Genomic DNA, 21,026 nt, shown 5'->3' with positions numbered 1-21,026 from the left:
GGTTACAAAGTGGAGGAGAATGGAAGTATGAAAATAACTTTATTTTTATTTTGATAGTTATTGTTTTGCATTTAAAAGGATGATGCCAAATTCTTGGTATGTCCAAAATTTCACCCAACTTTTCCTTACCTTTATCAATTTGATATGTGACATTTAAGTTTGGTTCCTTCTGTGTTACAGCACCAGTGAGATCTTTAGCTTCTAGGGTTTTCTTTCCCCCCAATTTATTAATGAAAGTTTACCAGAGTCTCCAGGCAAATGTACAGGCAGCATAAAACAGCAGTTAACAAAACACAAAATTGACAATCAGCGGAGAAGCTTTCTCTTGCTTGCAAATGACTACCCGCATAAAATTCATGCTTATCCATGCTCTGTTTGTGTTATCTGAGCACTGTTGGTAGTCTTCTAGCACCTCAGGAAAAACAAGTAACCATTATTAATTATTAGAATTCTTAGAATTCATACTTAAAATGGAAATAAAACTCATATTCATATCAATTCAAATGATTTTTATAACTGAAATTTAATATAAGTCACTCAGTGGCACTTAGAAGCTGATTGGGGAAGGAAGGAAATAAATGCTGGTGTGTAATACAGGCAGTATACTCACAGTAATAAACAATTAAGCTTAAGTGCTGGGTCGTTCTCCAGTGAGCCAGGAGGTTTTGCAGAAGGTTGTCTAAAAAGTGGGATTTTGGAACGGGGCTTGTGGTTTGGTGAGTAATGGGAGGAGGGAGAGTTGTCTAAGGCAGAAGAATAATTTTGTTTTAATTGAGTTGAAGATTATTTGAGTGAACTGCAAGGCTGCTATATGGTGGTTAGGGGATTGTTGGGCATATGATCCAGAAAATGTGAGTAAAGAATTTTACAAGAATTAATGATGATAGCTGCTTCAAGAGGTTGGGAATATTACCAAGAGTACAGTACTCAGAAACAGCACTAACTTTGTTCAAAATCACTGTTATTTTTTCCCTTTAACAGTGACCTGTTTTAAAGCTATGGCATGAACTAGATTATTGGATGAATGGGATGTGACGTCTAAGATTTATGGCTGTTGTAGTAGGATAGCCAGGAAATCACAGAATCTCCTTTCTGTTTACAGTAGCATGCTGTGGAGCACTACAGTGGTATAGCTATTGAAGATGTTTCAGAAATAGGGAAAGGAGACTTGAGTTCACTTTGTAGGTTTTGTAATCTTGTGAAGAAAACAAAGGTTTACTAAATGTAGAGCAAGGGTCAGTTTTTCTTCATTTTGACCATGGAATATTTAACGGAGTCCAGTGTCCGCCTGTCTGCTCAACAGAGACAGTTGTTTTTATGAACTCATGCTATCTGATATTCAGGACAGTTTCAGGTTGCCCATTATACACAAATGTATTATTTATTGTCAAGACTATTAAACCTCACCCTGATAAAAACAATGCTTATAAATGGATGTGGGGATGGAGTTTTTTTACCTTCTTGTAATGTGAGAGGTCATTGTGGTGGTAGGGGAGAAAGAGGGAAGAAAACCAGACAATAGAAGCTTTGCCTTTCTAAGAAAGCCACGTGCTTTGGTACATCCCTATTCCGGTATTGCAAAGCTCAACCATTCAAAAATGAATCAGGCTCCAAAAATCATGAGATTGGCTTAAGTATCATCTCTTTAAAAAGGATAAATATGAGGATCTTTTTATTTGCCTTCTGTTATTTGATCCTCATGTCATGTTTTCACTCATGTCATGTTTTCAAGCCTTTCTCCGTAACCATGAGGGCTAGACATTTTAAATGAAAGCTGAGATTCTCATGTTTCCAGAAGTAGGGACAAGACTTGTAATAAAATTGCCAGAGTTAGCGACACTGCTATTGAGGACAGCATTTGTGCACATGGTTAAAGTTAGCATGTGCTTAAATGTTTTTTGAATAAGGGTTATTTCCTGAATCCCTGCCTTGTTGATGAAACTGAATATTTGGTTATTTGAATCCAATATATTTTTGTGGGTGAACTCTCTTGATACATTTATATAGCTAAGATGATGGGTTTGAGCCTGCTTTTGGTTCCCTTGGTCTCCTCTAACTGGTGAAGCTCGTTTACACAGAAAATTACTGCTCGGCAACCCATTGTGTGAATCTACAGTGGATCAGCTTGCTGTGGAGTAATGTCTCGTGGACACTTTACTACAACGCAGTGAGAGTTCTGGAGTGCAACTTAGCAAGCTACATAGCAGTACGCAAAGCCACACTCTGGGGCCATCCCTGCACTATAGCAGCGTCCATGCAGGATTGCTGCGTAAGAAGCTGGTGCTGTCGATTCACATCCTGGCTTGCAGCATGGTAACTTGCTATGTCGACAAGCCCCCGGACAGGTGCCAGTAAACTTCTTCCAGCTCTTATGCATAGAGCCCTGCAAATCTGCAGATAGCCGCATCATACCTGCAAATAGCCACAGACCATGTTTGTGGCTCATGGATTGGATGCAGATACAAAATTAGATGCAGATACAAATTTTGTATCTGCGTAGGGCTTTACATATACACTCTGTCAGCTCCTCTACTTGCTTTTCAGTCTCTGAAGCAGTCATGTCAGTGCTCATCTCCAATAAACGTGTTGTTTCTCAGAGTCTGGTTTTCTGAAGGAAAACACATTAAAATTAGTGTGTAATTGCACATTGAAAGCTCAGATTAAAAATAATTGCCCCAAGTTAAAAAAGTCTCTCTCTCTCTCAAAAGACTATCTGATTCCTTAAAGTGGAAGAAAAAGATATTCTTTATGAATCAGTTAAGTCATTAATGTTTTTTTTTGTAAGTGTATAATTTGAATAGAATACAAATAAATTCCAAATGCTTTTGGGGTATCCTTAATATGTTGTTTTACTATTATATCAAGGCTTTAAAAGTGTAGAATATTTGAAATATGGCAGCTCTAGAGGTTTTCTGTGGAAAGCAATAGACAGCAACAAGAAATAGACAACAGTTAATCTCCATAATTGTAGATATATCTGCAATAATCAGTTCATGTTATGTATTGTAAACCACTGCAGTAATTTCTCTATTACTGACAAAGTATTGCTCCAGACTCAAAGGCAAATCCTCTTCCTGTCTTACAGATTAATAGAAATATGCATTGCTGTAATATCATATTGGAATTGATGAAGTGGAAATACAGATGAAGACAGTCTGAAGAAGATTTTACATAAAATATAGTTTCATCCAACTCCCAAACTGAGGTAAGGTGAAACCAAAAAATCCCTAACCCACCTAAGAGTTGTAAGAGTAGTAAGTGCATTGTTAAACCTTGATTTTTTGATTTTTTTTTTTTTTTTTTTTAAATAAGGAACATAAACATTTTCACACAAACCATAAAATGTAATTTTGGATTTGGAGTACTACAAACACTTTCTTTCTGTGCCTCTGTTCCAACTCTGAAAAATTACCCAAATTCAAAAATATTAACCCACATACACAGTTTTCCTTCCTTGGAAAACAAGAATTGCATTATCACATCAGACCAAAAATCCATCTAGTCTGGTATGATATCTCTGATGGTGAGCAGAACCAGATGCCTCAGTAGACGGTATATAGCATCTATAACACTGTAGGATACCATGTGTATGGGGCAAGTTTCTTCCTAACCCGTGGCATAATTGTTGATTTGCATGACATTTTATAAGACTTATAAATGTTTCTCCTAGCTGGTGTTACTGTAGTTATTCTTACTAGCCACATCTAATCTTTTTTTAATCCTACTAAGTTTTTTGCCTCAGTAACACCTCGAGTCATTGAGTTCCACAGGTTAATTATGCATGCTGCAAATAGGTTTTTTATTTTCTTTACTGTATTTTGAGGGGGTAAGCGGAAGCACCCAGGTGATCACCTCTGTTCTATTACTTTACATACCTCTGTCCTTTCACCTTGTATGCATCTCCTCAATGAACTACATAGTCCTAATTTTCTTATTTTCTCACTGTATGGCACTCTTTACAAGCCTGTAGTTGTTTCTGTTGCTCTGAATAGCCATTTTTCTGCTTCTGTTATGTAATTTGTGAGATGGCGTGACCAGTGTTGACACAGATTTGATTCAAAGTAAGGGAGGACTAAGAATTTATTTATTGGCACTGTAACATTTTAAGTTTCTTTCTTAATACAATCTAACTTTGTTTATTTTTTTGACCACTGCTGGACTTGAGTAGATGTTTTCATTGAACTGATCACAGTGATGAGTAGGCCTTCTTTCTGAATAAGTAGAATTAATTAGAACATTATTTGTATTTATTTTCATGGAACTTCATCTGAACTTATCACCTAAAAATCAGCTGACTGTGATAGATCCATGTATACCATAGTCACTACATTATAAACCAATATTATGCATATGTTTTTGTAATTATGAAAGTTTATTAATCTTGGTGCAAAATGTTCTTGGTCATGTTTACCACTATTGATAATATAAACTAATGATATTTTGTTTGCCCCCCCCCCCCCCCCAGCAAAAGCTGATGTGAGTAGTTTCTTCTGTTGAAAGGATAAATTTGTCCATGTTACAGAGCTGAGAAAAAATACATATGAAAAGCATAGTTCTGTATTTAATATTTCCTGCCCTTTAGTTTTTCTCACTGAGACAACTTATGCTGCTTTCATTGGAGCATTTTGTAGACAGCTGGCAGCTGCACCAGCTTAGCAGCAGGTACCAGCCATTCTGATAGCTCTGTTGATGCCTGACAGTGAGGCTCAGAATGGGCAACTTACCACTGCCTCATGGACAAAAATCTTTGAGATAGAGTTCCAATCTGTTGTTGGCTAGAAAGTTGAGACCTAAAATAATTCAATTATTTTATATAACATAGAAATAGAGCCAAGAATGGGAATCTAATAAAATGATACTTCAATGAAGAATTGTAAGTGATTTATCCCTTCTTTTTTATTTTGAGCAATAGTTCAGGGGAAAATAGCCTGAGCTGAGCTATCCCTCCCCCACACTACACAATTAAGTTGGCCTATGTTACATCACTTTACAGCCACTGCAGTAATTACTGTGGTTTTTCATGTCCACACGACCCTCCTTCTATCGGTGGTGCACATTCTCACCAGAAATGCTTGCACCGACTTAAGAGGGGCAGTCTTGGGGGGCTGAGAGCCCGGGTTCTGAGCTTGGCAGCTGCCCAGGCTCTCAGCTCCCCGCTCCCTGCAGGGACCAGCAGCCGGGCTCTAGTAGGGAACTGAGAGCCTGTGTGGCAGCTGGGCTCCAGCTGGTTAGCTCTGTGGGGAGCTGAGAACTGGGTGGCAGCTGAACTCAAAACTGGAGTCCCCCATCCGCCATGAGGTGGCAGCCCGCACTGTGAGCCCAGTGTGGGGTTCACCGCACAGAGCCTACCAGCTTTTCTTGTCAATTTCACAGCTGCCTCAGGCTCAGAGCAGCACCAGGGCTCACAGCTGAAGTTGTCAAATGGACAAGAAAGGCTGGTAGGCTCCATGCTGTGAAATTGAGCCTGGGCTGTTACCCTGGAGTAGGGGACGGGGGCTTGAGCTGTGAGCCTGGTTGACAGCTAGGGGGCCAGCTGTGAGCCTGGTTCTGGGCTCAGTTTCGTAGTAGGGAGCCTATCACCCTTTCTTTTCAATTTCATGGCTGCAGCTGTGAGCCCTGTGCTGCAGAGCGGAGCTGTGAAATGGACAAGAATGACAGCCAACAGCTAATGTAAGTATAACGCAGTGTGTGCACGGATACTGCATTGCCCTAACTAGTCCAATATAAGTGCTATGCCTCTCATGGAGATGAAGTTATTCTGTCAGTGTCGGGGGGCGCTTACATCGGTGGGAGCAAGGCTGTCGTGTAGTCACTGACATAATTAGGTCAGTGTAAGATGCCTTACATCAACCTAACTGTAGTGTGGACAAACCCCTAGACTCAATTCTGAAGCTCCCTCCTTCCTGTGAGGTTATTGCCCGGGCATCACCGAATGTGAAACATCCATATGGACACTACTCGAAGAAGAGGTTACTGACCTTGTGCAGTAACTGTGGTTCTTAGAAATGTATCTTCCTATGGGTGCTCTAGTACCCTCTCTCCTTCCCCTCTTCTTTGGGCTCTTCATTGCTGGACGATCAGATAGAGAAGGACCTGAGGGTGGTTTGCCAATGCAGCTCTGTATGCCCTTACGGTGGGGCGTGAGGTTGTGTAAAGTTTGTGCACAGGCCAAATGGACACTGCTAATGGAAAATTTCTAATTAAAGTCTCAAGATGAGAAGCTGCAGAAATGTGGTATTTGTTTTCTTAAGACTAGAGAGAGAGAGAGATATTGAACTGTTGTCACTACTCTTCCTCGAGTGATGGATCAGTCTGTGCCACATGGATTTTGGAGAAGACTTTGCCCACACTCCATTCGATTTGTTTCCTTTCAGAGACAAAGTGAAGTAGTTAGAGTGGAGTTTTTTGATGTCCATTTGTCTCTACCTTAAAAATATTCTCTGTGTTCTTACAACTCTATTTTAAAGCTAAGAATGGAACATTCTCTGTTTCGCTATAACATCCACCTATCAAATACTGTACCTTCTAAGAACCGAAGGGAAAGTGCTCATAGGTCTCTAGATTTGTGCAGGAGCAATTAACATTACTAGTAAATACTTAGCGCCATAACGCGGCAGTATGGTTCAGATGAGGCCTTGAGCCAAAGAATTTACAATCTAAATTAGCAAACAGAGAACTCGAAGAAAAAGGAAAGGGCTAGGGAAAGAAAGGCATTAATATTGTTGTATAACATGGGAAATGAATTTTAAAGTGTCATGAGATTTGTCTGTATGATTCCCTTTTCTTGGGACATGTCTGTGAACTCAAAATCTTTTAAATAGCAGTGCTTTTGAGGGCGACACCATGCACCCTCATTCGTGCTGGAATCGGAGGGTATAAAAGGAGATTGTTCCCAAGTATTATTTTGTTCTTTCTTTTGTCCCCTCACACTCTTTCTAATGGAAGAAGCGCATGGGGTCACTTGATCAAATCTGTTTCTTAGTGCCCAGGACAGTTGATATCATCAAGCTCTTTGACTCTTTCACAAAAAGTGGGCTCCTCAGGCTCAGCATAATTGTACTGAAGATCTGCATCACTTCCAGGTCAAAGTTAGGTGATGAAGTCAGTGCTAATACATACTCTGTGCTGAATCTTGCCTAGTGTTAGTGGGAGACCGTATAAACAAAAAGACTAAAAGATGACTGACGTTACCCAGGTACAGACTGGACTGATGGACAGATATGTCTTCTCAGTTCACTGACCTGAGTTGCCTTTTACACTGCTTTGCCGTGAGAGCACCCACTCCTGATCTGCTCTCATACAGCCTTCAGCATGTAAGTTACTCCGAGTTATATTGTATGAGTGCCGTAGCCCCCTAGTCATGAATTACGTTGCAATGCAACACCAGCAAACTCCTAGTCCCAGACTTTCCCCCAGAAATGTGCATTTTGTACTGACTAGCACCTGTGTTCCCTCTGAGCTGTGCGGTTGGGCGGCCACTCAGGAGCACTTGATTAGCAGAGCTGTGCACATCCGACTGTGTGTGTTTAGGTGCCCCTCACTCTCTCACATCCTCCTCCTCCTCCTCCTCCCCCCCCCCCCTGCTTTGCAGCCATGTTGCTCCTGCAGCTGCTCCCAGGAAACTCCTGTTGGCTGTGCAGAGTGGGGGCGGGGGGCGGGGAGGTGCTGATTTCAGGGTGTTCCCCTGCCACTGTGCCCCATCTCCACAGATCAGGAGTGAGGGGACAGGGGGCTCAGGACTCTAGCAGGAGAGCACTGCTGTGGTCTGAGGTCTGAACCAGCCTTCCAGGTGAGTGAGTGCCTTAGAGAGACAGCACATGGCCTTTCAGAGACTTCCCCAGCAGACAGTTGACACAGTCTGTCTATCTCTTTATCTCGTGCTCTCTCTCTCTCTTTCTGTCTCTACCCCTGCCCATGTACCCCATCTCTGCAGAGCGAGGGAGGGGGAACATGGTTCAGGAGGAGAGCTTTCAGTGAGTGCCATAAAGAGGCAGCGCATGGACCTCCCAGAAACTTATCCAGCAGCCAGCACACACGCTGTCTGTCTCTCTCTCTCTCTCTCACACGCTCTGTGTGTGTATCTCTCACACACACCCCCACTCTGTCACACGCTCTGTGTGTGTCTCTTACATACACACACTTGTCTCTCATGCTCTGTTTCACAGACACATGGTCTCACGCTCTGTTTCTCTCGCTCTCACACACACAGAGGGTCTTTCACACTCATGAAACACATACTTGTATTATTGTCCCAACACATACTTGTGTTGTTGTTGTTGTTACTACTTAGTGTTTCTGCAATCATAGAATCATAGAATATCGGGGTTGGAAGGGACCTCAGGAGGTCATCTAGTCCAACCCCCTGCTCAAAGCAGGACCAATCCCCAACTAAATCATCCCAGCCAGGGCTTTGTCAAGCCTGACCTTAAAAACTTCTAAGGAAGGAGATTCCACCACCTCCCTAGATAACGCATTCCAGTGTTTCACCACCCTCCTAGTGAAAAGGTTTTTCCTTATATCCAGCCTAAACCTCCCCCACTGCAACTTGAGACCATTACTCCTTGTTCTGTCATCAGCTACCACTGAGAACAGTCTAGATCCATCCTCTTTGGAACCCCCTTTCAGGTAGTTGAAAGCAGCTATCAAATCCCACCTCATTCTTCTCTTCCGCAGACTAAACAATCCCAGTTCCCTCAGCCACTCCTCATAACTCATGTGTTCCAGTCCCCTAATCATTTTTGTTGCCCTGTGCTGGACGTTTTCCAATTTTTCCACATCCTTCTTGTAGTGTGGGGCCCAAAAGTGGACACAGTACTCCAGATGAGGCTTCACCAGTGTCGAATAGAGGGGAACGATCCGTCCCTCGATCTGTTGGCAGTGCCCCTACATATACATCCCAAAATGCCATTGGCCTTCTTGGCAACAAGGGCACACTGTTGACTCATATCCAGCTTCTGGTCCACTGTAACCCCTCGGTCCTTTTCTGCAGAACTGCTGCCTAGCCATTCGGTCCCTAATCTGTAGCGGTGCATTGGATTCTTCCGTCCTCCTCTAATTTGTCTAGGTCCCTCTGTATCCTATCCCTACCGGCTACCGTATCTACCACTCCTGCTAGTTTAGTATCATCCGCAAATTTGCTGAGAGTGCAATCCACACCGTCCTCCAGATCATTTATGAAGATATTGAACAAAACCGGCCCCAGGACCGACCCCTGGGGCACTCCACTTGATACCGGCTGCCAACTAGACATGGAGCCATTGATCACTACCCGTTGAGCCCGACAATCTAGCCAACTTTCTATCCACCTTATAATCCATTCATCCAGCCCATACTTCTTTAACTTGCTGGCAAGAATACTGTGGGAGACCGTGTCCAAAGCTTTGCTAAAGTCAAGGAATAACACGTCCACTGCTTTCCCCTCATCCACAGAGCCAGTTATCTCGTCATAGAAGGCAATTAGATTAGTCAGGCATGACTTTCCCTTGGTGAATCCATGCTGACTGTTCCTGATCACTTTCCTCTCCTCTGAGTGCTTCAGAATTGATTCCTTGAGGACCTGCTCCATGATTTTTCTGGGGACTGAGGTGAGGCTGACTGGCCTGTAGTTCCCAGGATCCTCCTTCTTCCCTTTTTTAAAGATGGGCACTACGTTAGCCTTTTTCCAGTCGTCCGGGGCTTCCCCCGATGGCCATGAGTTTTCAAAGATAATGGCCAATGGCTCTGCAATCACATCCACCAACTCCTTTAGCACTCTAGGATGCAGCGGATCCGGCCCCAGGGACTTGTGCTCGTCCAGCTTTTCTAAATAGTCCTGAACCACTTCTTTCTCCACAGAGGGCTGGTCACCTCCTCCCCATGCTGTGCTGCCCAGTGCAGTAGTCTGGAAGCTGACCTTGTTCGTGAAGACAGAGGCAAAAAAAGCATTGAATACATTAGCTTTTTCCACATCCTCTGTCACTAGGTTGCCTCCCTCATTCAGTAAGGGGCCCACACTTTCCTTGACTTTCTTCTTGTTGCTAACATACCTGAAGAAACCCTTCTTGTTACTCTTAACATCTCTTGCTAGCTGCAACTCCAGGTGTGATTTGGCCTTCCTGATTTCACTCCTGCATGCCCGAGCAATATTTTTATACTCTTCCCTGGTCATTTGTCCAATCTTTCACTTCTTGTAAGCTTCTTTTTTGTGTCTAAGATCAGCAAGGATTTCACTGTTAAGCCAAGCTGGTTGCCTGCCATATTTACTATTCTTTGTACACATTGGGATGGTTTGTCCCTGTAACCTCAATAAGGATTCTTTAAAATACAGCCAGCTCTCCTGGACTCCTTTTCCCCTCATGTTATTCTCCCAGGGGATCCTGCCCATCAGTTCCTTGAGGGAGTCAAAGTCTGCTTTTCTGAATCCAGGGTCTGTATTCTGCTGCTCTCCTTTCTTCCCTGTGTCAGGATCCTGAACTCGACCATCTCATGGTCACTGCCTCCCAGGTTCCCATCCACTTTTGCTTCCCCTACTAGTTCTTCCCGGTTTGTGAGCAGTGGGTCAAGAAGAGCTCTGCCCCTAGTTGGTTCCTCCAACACGTGCACCAGGAAATTGTCCCCTACACTTTCCAAAAACTTCCTGGATTGTCTGTGCACCGCTGTATTGCTCTCCCAGCAGATATCAGGGTGACTGAAGTCTCCAATGAGAACCAGGGCCTGCGATCTAGTAACTTCCATGAGTTGCCAGAAGAAAGCCTCATCCACCTCATCCCCCTGGTCCGGTGGTCTATAACTGACTCCCACCACGACATCATCCTTGTTGCTCACACGATCCAGAGACCCTCTGGTTTTTCTGCAGTTTCATACTTGAGCTCTGAGCAGTCATACTGTTCCCTTACATACAATGCAACTCCCCCACCTTTTCTGCCCTGCCTGTCCTTCCTGAACAGTTTATATCTATCCATGACCGTACTCCAGTCATGTGAGTTATCCCACAAAGTCTCTGTTATTCCAGTCACATCATAATTCCTTGACTGTGCCAGGACTTCCAGTTCTCCCTGCTTGTTTCCCAGGCTTCTTGCATTTGTGTATAGGCACCTGAGATAACTCGCTGATCGTCCCTCTTTCTCAGTATGAGGCAGGAGCCCTCTCCTCTCACGCGCTCCTGCTCGTGCTTCCTCCCGATATCCCACTTCCCCGCTTACCTCCGGGCTTTGGTCTCCTTCCCCCGGTGAACCTAGTTTAAAGCCCTCCTCACTAAGTTAGCCAGCCTGCTTGCGAAGATGCTCTTCCCTCTCTTCGTTAGGTGGAGCCCGCCTCTGCCTAGCACTCCTCCTTCTTGGAACACCATCCCATGGTCAAAGAATCCAAAGCCTTCTCTCCGACACCACCTGCATAACCATTCGTTGACTTCCACGATTCAACGGTCTCTACCCACGCCTTTTCCTTCCACAGGGAGGATGGACGAGAACACCACTTGCACCTCAAACTCCTTTATCCTTCTTCCCAGAGCCACGTAGTCTCCAGTGATCCGTTCAAGGTCATTCTTGGCGGTATCATTGGTGCCCACGTGGAGAAGCAGGAAGGGATAGCGATCCGAGGGTTTGATGAGTCTCGGCAGTCTCTCTGTCACATCGTGAATCCTAGCTCCTGGCAAGCAGCAGACTTCTTGGTTTTCCTGGTCGGGGTGGCAGATAGATGACTCAGTGCCCCTGAGGAGAGAGTCCCCGACCACCACCACCCACCTCCTTCTCTTGGGAGCGGTGGTCATGGAACCCCCAACCCTAGGTCAGTGCATCTCATGCCTTCCAGTTGGCGGAGTCTCCTTCTGTTCCCTTCCCTCAGATGTATCATCTAGTCCACTCTCCGCATTAGTACCTGTGGAGAGAACATGAAAACGGTTACTTACCTGTATCTGCGTTGCTGGTACATGGATGCTCCCCTTTCTTCTTCTGGAGGTCACATGCTGCCAAATTTCTTCACCGTCCCCCATCCCCGCAGTGCAGCCTGCTCTGAATCTTCAGAATGTTGTGTCCGTAGAAGCATATCCTGACGTCTGTCCAGGAAATCTTCAGTTTCTCTTTTGCAACGCAGGGTCGATACCTGTTGCTCCAGACCTTGAACCTTCTCTTCCAATATGGAGACCAGCTTGCACTTTGTACAGACAAAGTCGCTTCTGTCCTGTGGAAGAAAGACAAACATGGCACATCCAGTGAAGGTCACAACAGCTAAACACTCCCCATCCATATTACCTTCCTTCTGTGAGCTTCCTCAGGAGTTGTAGTAACTACTCAGAGAAGCTGGCAAGATGTAAGCCTCAGTGGGCTCTCTCCAGGCAAACTCCCTCTATTAGCCTCTCTGCTGTGGCCGCTCAGATGGTTCGCAGCTGACTGGTTTTTTTATAACAGTCAGGCCCACTCAGGGCTCACCTGGAACAAAGCAGTCCCAATTCACGCTTTTCAAACCACCAATCAAGCACGTGGTCAAACTGTCCCCACAGCAGACACTCAGATACTCACCAACACAGCCTCCTTAATGCAGCCCTTAGCGTACCTCCTCTCAGGCAGATCCCAGGCAAACTCCCTCTGTTAGCCTCTCTGCTGTTCATTGCTCAGCTGGTTTGCAGATATGTATGCACATATATTCTGTGTAATTTTATTCTTTCAAAGTGTGTTGTTTTAGTTTTTTGATTGGTCTATGCATTTCATAATTTTTATTTCTCTCTTACACTTAAATTTAATTTTTTGAGTTGTGAGTTCTAAAATGCCTAACCTGTCCTGGCTGGAATAATTATCCCTATTGGTAACTTCAAAATATATACGTATAATATATTTAGGTTTTTTGTTTTTACTGGTGGCGCACATCTGCACATTATCTTGGGGCATATAACAAAATTTATTCTGCACATGGGTGGAAAAAATTAGAGGGAACATTGCCCAACATCCTCCTGGACAATACAAGCTCATATAAGGTCTGTCACTTTATTAATAGAAAATGATATGCACAAATCCTGTTATCCCAAATGAAGTTTCCCAAACACAATGGTTTAATCCAAACACATTGGTTAGATAAAACAACAACAAAAATTAACAACTATGGAAAGATAGATTTTATGTGACTACAAGTAATGAGGCATAAAAGTCAGGATTGGTTACAAGGAAATAAAAGGATAAAATGCAACTAACACCTTACTTAACAAGCTAAGTGAGTACAAAGCAAAGGTGTTTGTTCCAGCAGTCTTAAGGCTTAACATCTTCGAGTCAGGATTCTCTCCCTCCCCTCGTCCCCTGTCCAATGCTGCTTCCTTTGTTCTTCAGGGTGATGCCTTGGATAGAGAGAGCAGGGAGAGATGATTTGGGGCACCTGCTGTCTCCTCTTATAGCCATTTCTCCTGAACAAGAATTATCTCCCACAGTTGTTCAGGAGACAGTAAGTCTGTGTGACCAGGTCCCTTAAATTGCTTCTTTGTCAAAATGTAGATCTTTTGCTCACAGCCTCTCTCCTGCCGAAGTGTGGCCATTTAATCAGGTGATGGTCCGTTTGACCTGGCTGAGGCATTGGCTAGCCTTTTGTCTGAGGAACTTGTTTGTGACTGCCCTCCAGAACATGTTGGAACATGTCCCGGGTAATCCTATATCTTCCGTACAGTGGAATCCTATATCTTTACATATAGCGTTGCCACACATATTTTACCAGGACAATAACAATCAGCAAATCCTGAGTTATGAAATGATATCTTACACAGTGTGCTTTGTACAGAATTTTTCATAGTCTTGTAGAAGGGGTGAATGTAGAAGTACAGACTGTCACAGTGATGTTATATTGAAAGATTTCCTAAATCTCTCTTTGTGCTGACAAAGGCAGAAAGACACAGTATTAATCAAGTCAAACATGAGCAGTGCATTGGTATGTGGAGGCTTTTGTACTGGAGTTGGTGTATGATTAGTTGCTGGTGACATTCAAACCATCACTACCATGAAGCTGTTAATTTTTTTCTTCTTTGGTGCTCTACTGAGGACCATTCTTCTAGTTTTGGTTCCCCAGACCTTCCGTTGGGAGATTCAGCATCAGCATCCAGCTCAGAGCCCATGGGGAGTACTATCTACACCAAGACACAGTGATCTTTGGTTTCTCCACAACGTACAGCCCAAAGGTGTTTGGAGGGTGCTGTGACGGGGGGCCCTGTTTATAGAACAGGGCTGCCTCCACTGGCCCAATGTGGGGTTGGTACACCGTATCACACCGTCATCTGGACTCCCTGCGGGATCAAATTGTTAAAATAAAATGGCCTAACGACCCCTGGCAGGGTTGAGCAAATTGTCAATCCACAGCACCTGGGCGGGTTAGAACAAGCAGTCTGTAGCCTCCAAGCCTCCTGGCTGGGGCAGACAGTAACAACTGGGGTTTCTGACCCTCTGGGCCTGGCAGAACAGTCAGTCAGTCTGTAGAACCTGGGTGGGGCAGAGTAAACAAGCAGTCTATGGCTCCTGAGCCCCCAGGCTGGGGCAAGCAACAGCAGTTGGGGTCCTGATCCTCTCGGCAGGTCAGGACAAACAATTGGTAGCCCCAGGGCAGTTCAGGGCAAACAGGCAGTCTGTGGCATCTGAGTCTCCTTGCTGGGGCAAGCAACAGTAATTGGGCGTCCTGACTGTGTAGGCAGGGCATAACAAAGAGCCTATGGCCCCTGAGCCTCCTGGTTAGGGCAGGCAAACAAACAGTAGCCAAGGCTAGTGGCAAGTGGGGTGGGATAGGGGAAATTCTCTTCCACTGGATTCCAACCCAGGTCCCTATGAAGCCAGGAAATTCCCTGTTAAGGTTTAAGCATTGGCTTCTACTACATTCTCTGGGTCACTTCCTACCACAAGTTGCATCTCAGGCCTCTCTCCAGCTGGCAGCGGCTCAGTGTCCCCGTCAACCTCTGCAGTCGCCTGGTCGTCCACAGCATAGTCCGGGACCACAGTTCCCATCACTTGGAGGGTCTCTGGTGTTCTGCAGGAGCTTGCAACACACATCCTTCCTCTTTCTTAGGCAGCCCAGACTGAGCTAGGATTCCTCCTTTTGTCTGTCCATTTCACCTAGAGCATGCACAGCAGTGGTGAGGGGGCATGGCCTGTTAGGCCCACAGTGATTGGTATGTCCCCGTTGGCCCAGTGCGGGGTTGGTACACCCCATCAGAGGTACCATATATTTCATATAGTTGCTCATGTGTGGGATCCTCTTAACTTACTGATTTTATCATCTGCCATGAAATACTACATTCCTCATAGTTTTATCCTCAGCACAGAGAGTTAGTGAAATCTAAACTCCCTAATGGTTGATTCCACATAAAAAGTGTTCCATGGAAATAAATGATCCCATGTCCTTTCACAAAATTCCCGACTAAGGCAGTATCTGGTATACTGAGGCTTCGGCTACACTAGAGAGCTTACAGCGGCACAGCTGCACCAATGCTTTCTAATTTAGCTGCTTTAACCTGACAGGAGAGAGCTCTTCCGTCAGCTTAACTACTCCAGCCCCATGAGCAGTAGTAGCTTTGTTGGCAGGAGAAGTTTTCCTGCTGACATAGTGCTGTCCACACCAGCGCTTATGTCGGTGTAACTTATGTCTCTCAGGGGTGGTTTATTCACCCCCCTGAGCGACGTAATTTATGCTGACATAAGCTGTAGTGTAGACATATTCTAATCTGTGTTCTTCCCTCCACCTGTCTCACTCTCAGGGAAACCAGACTGACATTTCTTACACAGTAGTAGAGATTTAAAAAGCCCTTAATTGCTACCTGAATATGACTAAACAAATTAGTAAATCTTCTAATTGTTTTGTTTTATTGAGATAAATCTGTGGGTCAGTCCCTCAGCACAAAGGTGTCTAAATTATGCTATGAGTATGTATTTATGATTTTGTGGGTGTATAATCAGTTCTTTACTAATTCCAGTGCAAGTTCAACAATATGCTTTTAAATCTTTTTTCCATCTTGGAGGTGTACAAGGCTGCTTCTTGAAACAAGAAGACTTTTAGCTGCTGAAAGTTGGATATGAAGAAGGGAGAATTGAGAGTTTGGTCCACCTGAGAGGAAGTAGTTGCACGAATTACTGTAAGAGAATCATGGAGTGAACAACCAGGGTTTTGATAGTGGGGATGGACAGGAAGCAGCATGATTTTAGACCTGTTGAGAGCCTTAATATGAAGAGAGGAAAGGAAGGAGTCGGATAATCACAAGGATGCAATCTTGAGTGATTGAGGATATAAAGGAGTTGCTAATGGTGAAGAGGTTTAGAAGGCAGGGTAAATTCATTTTTTGCTATGTTTAGTTCAAGGTAGTTGTGGGATGTCAGTGAGAGGAGAGCCAAGGCAAGAAGTCTTTTAAGCCCCGATGGAGGATGGGGAGATGTTGTTAGTAGAGAGTTGCATCTGAATTATTGACGTAGAAATGACACTGAGAGAGCAGATGAGGTCATTGAAGGGCAAGTGTGTGAAGACAGAACAGCAGGAAAACGACTGTCATGTAATATTGGACTATCAACTGTCACAGGCTACAGAGAACTGAAGGACAATAAGTGAAATACCCCATCCTCCTGTGGCTTGGGTGATAGTCTTGGTGATGTGACCATGCCAGTGCACATAAATCAGGATGCTAAGGCAAAAATCTCTGACAACTGTGCACGTAGGCACGCGCACACCTAGAATGGAATGGACATGAGCAACACATCTCTAAGACCAACAGTTACAAAAAGGTAGGTAACTGTTTTTGTACACTTCAGCTTGTCATGTGCTGTAGTAGTGATGATTATCAATTTTTGATATTGAGAATATCAAAATAGTTTACAAGTTACATATCAGACAGTGGACCCATCTACTTATAAGGTATTTTTGGTGGCAGCTGGAATTTTATTTTGCATCCTAGCTTGCCTCTTCATTCTGCCTGTGCTTATTGAAGCCTAATAAACCTACTTGTATGTACCAAAGGGTACAAAAGAATAGTTGAGGCTGTACATAAGGTACCCAACAGTATCCAAATACACATGATGAAAATGTATGATTTTTTTTTTTCAGGCCAGGGGAGTGATTAGTATTTCTGGGAAAATCAGTTTAATTGTAGTTAAAATTTCATTCATTAAACTTCTGCTTGTATAAAGATAACTTGTTGATTTAAACACCTATTGAGTTTATGGAAAAAATATTTTATCTGTAATTATTTCATTAACACTTCGTGTTCAGATATAACTTTTTTCTTTGTAGCTTTTGTTGACTAAGAGGGGAGCTCCTAGTTTTTCCTTTATTCTTTCTGTTTGCTCTCAAAGGCTACTTTGGGTTACCAGTGCTTCTAGCCAAGAAATATTGGAGGCAACTCAGTCCAGAGACCATCCAATTCTGTTTTGTCAGCAGGTCATAAAAAGTCACTTAAGAGGGACTGTAAGTTAGTTCCTTCCCTGGAGGCTGAGCATGGTGTTTCCACAGGACTCTCAGTTTATGCTGGCCTGGGGAGCAACAGATCAAGTTTAGGCCTCTAATTCTGATAGTGCCTGCTTATAGTGAGGCAGAGTGGCCTCCCTCTGGACTTGGGAGGGAGGGACCAAACCCAGCCTGCTCTTCTCGGGGGAAGTGCCAGGGCAGGGCAAGAAGTATAAAGGGAGGGTCCTGTAGCTCAGTTGAGGCCGCAACAGAGAAGGAAGCGGACATCTCTTCTAGGGAGCTGAACCTTTTGTGGGACCCTGGACCAGCAGCTGTGCAGACCAGTGCCCTACTGAGCAAAGAGACTGAGGACCCTGAAGAGTGGCTGAAGTGGCTGCTGCGAGGTGGCAAAATAGAACCCCATCTCAACGGAGCAATGCTAACTAAGTGGGGTAGAAAGTAGCCCAGGGGAACCAGACATTGGGCAGATTGTGGTGCTGGGAAGCAAGGCAGCGGATTTTGGTTTCCCTGCCAACCCAGTGGCAGGACTGCCTGCCACTAACATGGTCTTGGGCTGAGACCTAGTGTACTAGGGTGGGCCCAGGTTCCCCTACTGTCTTTGCCTCTCCCCCTATCTGGGGATTGGCAACACACTCATCCCAGGCCTGAAGGCCTGTGGCTTGATTGTTTGTTGCCCCAGCCAGGAGGCTGTGGGCTTTAGATTGTTGATTGCTGTCTGCCTTAGCCAGGAGACTCTAAGCTAAAGACTGGTTACTGCTCTGCTTCACCCTGGGGCCAAAACTCTCAACTGTTGACTGTTGTTTGCTCCAGCCAAGAGACTGTGAGCTATGGACTGCTTCTTGGTCGGCCCCAGCCAGAAGGGCCTGAGACCAAACACTATTGCCTGATGCAGTGAGGCGGAGTTGCCTCCCTCCCCACTTGAGATCAAGAGACCACTACACTGCTGCTCTCCCAACTTGGCAGCATTTCGCACTGTGATCAGATGAATCAACCTGATATTTTGGTTTTACTTCTGGGAATAGCATTTGCTTGACGCATATGCAGAAAAGTAATCAGATTTCTATCTGCACCATTGAAAGTGGGAAGTGCTGAATAACACCAAATTAAATGACTGTTAATTTTACTAGGCATAGATCACAGGGATGAGACCATGTTTACAAAATGTTGGGTTTGAAAAATTAACTTGAACCAAATCACACTAGGTTCAGCAATGATGAACAATATCTGTTTATTCTCATTGTTTTAAACTGTCAATAACAAGTTACTTGCCTGTTGCTCTTTCTGAATAAGGCTGTTTTTGTCACGGATACTTTTAGTGTAAGTCAGGGACAGGTCACGGGCAATAATGAAAAATTCATGGAAGCCTGTGACCTGTCCTTGACTTTTTACTAAAAATACCCATGACAAAATCGGTAGCCTCAGCAGCTGCGGAGGGGCGGGCTGGGAGCTCCAAGGTCCCCCTCCAATGGCAGCTCAAATCTGCGGGGGTCTTCCTTGCTGCCTGCGGCAGCTGGGAGCTCCAGGGGTCCCCTTACCACTTGTGGTGGATGAGAGCCGGGGAGGGGGGTCCCTCCCTGCTGACCACAGGAGTGGGGAGCAGTGGACCCCCCCTGCGGACTGCGGTGGCTGGGAGCAGCGGGGATTCACGCTGATGCCGGGTCCTGCCTGACGCCTGCGTGGGTTCGGAGCTGCAGGGTTCTCCATGCCTACTGCGGCCTCTGCAGCCCGTGGTGGCCAAAAGCGGCGGGGCTCCCCTCTGCCGCCCGTGCTGGCTGAAGTCACGGAGGTCTTCGGAAGTCACAGATTCCGTGACTAAATCGCAGCCTTATTTATGAAGTAACCTTGCCATGCCCTTCTTAATGGTAGGCCCTGTGTTAATATTATTGCTAGAATTTGGAAAAGGGCCCTTGGCATCATTCGTTGAACACTGGAGGAAGAGCAAATAAATAAGCAGGAAAGAGACTCCCACATCGAACCTGTTGGCACAGGCGTTTGCCAGCGTTTTTTTTGTTTTTTTTTTTTTAAGACAAAATAACTCTTGGGCTGTTTACTATGTTTAAAATTTATGTTACTCAAAGTATTTGAGAGTTCTTAGGTTTTTTGTTTTTGTTTTTGTTTTTTTTTGCAGAGGGCAAATGGATTAGGACTCTGTAGTAGAGGTAGACAAACTACGGCCCGCAGGCCACATCCGGCCCGCGGGATCGTCCTGCCTGGCCACTGAGCTCCCGACCTGGGAGGCTAGCCCCCGGCCCCTCCCCTGCTGTCCCCTCTCCCCTGGAGTGGTGCCGCTGTGTGGGCAGGGCTCTGGCCTGCCACTCCTGCCGAGCAGAGCGGCAGCATGTCTAGCTCCGGCCAGGTGACGTGGCTGCCAGACATGCTGCTCTGAGCGGTATGGTAAGGGGGCCGGGGCTGGGGGTCCTGGGGGCAGTCAGGGGACAGGGGGCGGTTGGATGGGGAGGAGGTTCGGGGGGGCGGTCAAGGGATGGGGAACAGAAGGGGTTGGATAGGCTTGGGGTCTCGGGGGGCCTGTCGGGGCAGGGGTATGATTAGGGGGCGGGGGACTGGGGGATTGGTTACAGGGTGGGGTCCTGGGGGGTGGTTAAGGGCAGGGGGTGCTGGGAGGGTGCGGTCAGGGGACAAGGAGCATGGAGGGGGTTGGATGAGTCGGGGGTTCTGAGGGAGGCAGTCGGGGGCGGAAAGTGATAGGGGGTGGGGGCCAGGCTGTTTGGAGAGGCACAGCCTTCCCTACCCGGCCCTCCATACAGTTTTGCAATCCCAGTGTGGCCCTCGGGCCAAAAAGTTTGCCCACCCCTGCTCTATAAGGTATCTCCCCTCACCAATCTGCCTCTAGACATCGGTTCTGTTCCTGAATTGAGTGTGCAATGCCCTCTGCTTTGAAAGTATATTTCTATAACACAACACTAAATAAAATCGTGCCAGGTAGGTGAGCATGGAGAATGAAGGTTCTGTAACAATAATATCAAGTTGACACTCTTAACCTTTTTGGCAATTATCAATATATGCAAACAAGTATTTTTGAGCATGGTCAGATTCAGTTATTTGTTAAGATTTTAATTTTTAACAACCTTGAATAGGAAAAGTCTGTTTATGTGCGGGGGAGGGGAATTGTGAAAATAAAATCCTTCTTTTGTTTTCTTTTAGGGGGTGTAAGGTGTTCTGGAGGGGGGAGATTGCTTTCGGAGGGGGAAGGCAGTATTCTTATGCTAATCCAGGCTCTGGATAAGGAGCAGAGCAGCCATGCAAACAATGGAAGTGGAGCCAGAAAGTCTGCGATGTAGTCTAGCACGCCTTGAAAAGCATGTCAGACAGGGCGCCTGGGGCTGCTTAGGGGGAAGGGCCCAAGGAAAGGGGAGAGCTTTACTCCAAGTTATTTTATAGAACTGGCAGCTGGCCAGAAGAGAAGAAAAACCTTACTACATAGAAAACAAGAATTAAGATGGGGGCTGAGATGAGAGAGATAAAGAGTGACTGTAGTCTTATTTTCCAGCATTTATATTAAAACCATTGATTTGGCTGTGTTTTGCTGCTGTTAAATATTTTTTTCTTCATTCACACCAAACTTGAAATTTGTTTTTTTTTAAATAGTAACTATAGTTATTTTAAAAGGCACATCCTCTAGA

At 45.1% G+C, this 21,026-nt stretch overlaps 1 protein-coding gene across 1 annotated transcript in view; it reads left to right on the top strand.

Moving 5' to 3' along the window:
• The window catches only part of BMPR1A (bone morphogenetic protein receptor type 1A), a 184,591-nt gene that overhangs the window by 61,198 nt on the left and 102,367 nt on the right, over nucleotides 1-21,026 (top strand). The window contains exon 2 of the mRNA XM_074958762.1: nucleotides 3,086-3,205. The gene's annotated coding sequence lies outside the window, so the exon portion shown is untranslated. The remainder of the gene's footprint in view (nucleotides 1-3,085; nucleotides 3,206-21,026) is intronic.

Source organism: Natator depressus, chromosome 7, assembly GCF_965152275.1.
Source record: "Natator depressus isolate rNatDep1 chromosome 7, rNatDep2.hap1, whole genome shotgun sequence".
NCBI lineage: Eukaryota > Metazoa > Chordata > Testudines > Cheloniidae > Natator > Natator depressus.
Note: the sequence above shows the minus strand (reverse complement) of the source record. Positions and strands in the feature narration are given on the sequence as shown.